This window comes from Aplysia californica, unplaced genomic scaffold, assembly GCF_000002075.1.
Source record: "Aplysia californica isolate F4 #8 unplaced genomic scaffold, AplCal3.0 scaffold00140, whole genome shotgun sequence".
Classification (NCBI taxonomy): domain Eukaryota; kingdom Metazoa; phylum Mollusca; class Gastropoda; order Aplysiida; family Aplysiidae; genus Aplysia; species Aplysia californica.
In genome coordinates this window covers 108,720-111,589 of record NW_004797410.1, presented here as the reverse complement: position 1 = coordinate 111,589, position 2,870 = coordinate 108,720, and positions in this window count along the sequence as shown.

Below are 2,870 nucleotides of genomic sequence, written 5' to 3'. Positions count from 1 at the left end.
CTAATAGAACAGTAATACTAGATCTAGTACTATTGGCCGGGATCAGAGTAAAAGTGTCGTTGGAGCATCATAATATTCAAGAAACACATTTGTCAACTAATAGAACAGTAATACTAGATCTAGTACTATTGGCCGGGATCAGAATAAAAGTGTCGTTGGAGCATCATAATATTCAAGAAACACATTTGTCAACTAATAGAACAGTAATACTAGATCTAGTACTATTGGCCGGGATCAGAATAAAAGTGTCGTTGGAGCATCATACTATTCAAGAAACACATTTGTCAACTAATAGAACATTTATTCCTACTAGACCAGGAAGTGTCATGAATAGGAAGGCCTTGCCTAAGACATCACAATACATGTATTAGATTATTATATTTTACGCCCAAAGCATTAATCTAGTTTAGAAGCAGGAAGATATAGGCTTTATTGGAAAGTATCATTATTAATAATAGTTCGTAACAGTACTAGGGCCAAACCACATAGCACATTGGCACCGGTCCAGTGCGATTTAGGAAGTAGGCCAAATTCGCAAGCCACACACAAAGCTTCACTGGCGACTCTTACGGCCTGGGCACCAAAGTTAAAACTTCCCTACGGCAGGCAGCACTACGTATCTTGAGGCCTGATTAGCTTAGCGTTAAAGCAGATGATGCATAATATGTAGATAATACGACGAAGAAGAAAGGTATTTAAGATAGATGGATAATTACCACTTTAAGGCACTGGAAGAAAAGATTATGTACAGGACCAAAGACGTCATCCTAATGTAAAGTCTCCAAAGAAGAAGATTTTGACCGAGCCCATAGAATTGGTAAAAAAAGATAAGACTCTTGTCTGCTTTGAGGAATGGCCACAACAAGTAGATAAAAACGTATAGGGGCAAGGAAATCCCAACCATTAATAGCTTTTAAAAATATATAATCTTATTCTTTCATCTGCCCAGGGTCCTGGCATTTGGTTTTAGCGGAGACGTGTCAGTGCTCAACACGTTGTTCAACTCCTACAAAACTACACATAAACATATCACTAGTGTCTGTGGTGAAAAGATGAGCCCTTCGGCTTTCACACAAAAATCCCTAATTCGGATTCTATTAAGTGAACAATGATATTGTTTGAATTGAGCATCTTCGAGGATTTTTTTGTTTTGTTTTGTATTGTTTCGTATTTTAAATAGGGGCCTATACCACACAGGTCGGCTGTGTTGTGGCAATCAGGTTTCAAACACACCCACCTTCTTCATGATTAAAATAGTTCAGCTGCAACTACGGAAGCGTAACATATTTACCTTGTGAAAAGACAACTTCCTTTATTTAAAAATGCATAATCGCGATGGCGCAACAGTCCTTCTGTCCTTTTCTCCGGTTCTATGATTCAGTTAGAGAAACCCACCAGACCGCGTCCAGTGTTGAGCTGACGCCAGGGAAGATTTTTTTTTTCAGACGATAATACGTGATCTTGTGATCGTGTACCGAGAAGGGCCAGGCATTGGGAAGGACTAAATACACAGGGAGACTCACGGGACAGAATCTCCTCTTGACTCATTTCTCAGAGTGATGAACGTTCTACAAAAGGTTCTGCATCTTATTAAGAAAAAAAAAAGAAAGAAAGATTTTTTTTTAAAACCCTGACATTGCGCAACGGGAACCAGACTAACTCATATTAAAGTGACAAAATCATGGTGACGCATACAGAGGCCATTATGCTACAAACTATAATACAGCTAGAACAGGTATTAAAACGGCAGGATGTAAATGACATTCAGTGTAAATATAAAAAAGGCTGAGTCAACCCTACTGCTTACCGTGAACAATGGTAAACTATGCCACACTAAAATAACAAGGATAGCATTGGAAAAGATATTGGAAAAGGTGTCAACTTTTCGTAACATCATTTACTGGAATGTCGAAGACCGTGATATATATTATCTATCGTATTATTTCGAGGGTGCTTTTTTTTGTTTTGTTCAGTTGCCTATTCCATAGAGTACCTAGCGAAAACGCAAGTTCCTACAACAGAAGCTGTGCCGACCACAGCAGTCAAGGATGCCGAGCAAAGATCAGCTAAAATGGCAACAAGCGACAGTATAAGAATTCCAGGGCTAGGCTTTTCTTTTACTCCTGTTGGACTTCACATTTGGGGGATTTTTCTGCCGACAGCCTTGGTGTTTGATCGCAATAAAGTAGAAAAGGAGGACTGTCGACCATACCAGTAAAAGAATCCAGTGCACAGATCAGCTAAAACAACTGACGTGAAACCTTAGAGAACTAGGCCTATCTTATGCCACCTTTGCATAATGATCCTAGGATATTTGCATAGGTCAACAATAAGCCGATAGATAAAAAACGGGATTAATTCTTTGAATGCTTAAGCTCCTGGTAGAATGTATATTTATGAAAAACGTGACTGTAAGTCAACAAGAACATCAAAGATTAAAGGAAAAAAATACATAAGTTATGTACCGTAATCTTTTAGTGAAATGGGATGAGGGTACTATACATAACTAACTTAGTTGATGGTGGCGTCGGTGCACATATTTTACGGGAAGAAATCATATGAAGTACTGACAGAGCTGAATAAATTAACAAAAATGAGGGTAGTCTCTCATTCATCGGTCTCTCTATCAAAGGGAGTGAGCACTTCACGAGTCATCACAAGTATGAGTTAAAACGCTAAACAATCAAACATGTTACGTCAAATCGAAACTGAAGTTAGGGCGGAACGAAAAGCAACAGAATAGACAACTAATCTTCGCTTATTTAAAAGACAAATAAAGACGCCTCTCTCTCTCTCTCTCTCTCTCTCTCTCTCTCTCTCTCTCTCTTTCTCTCTCTCTCTCTCTCTCTCTCTCTCTCTGTCAGACTGTC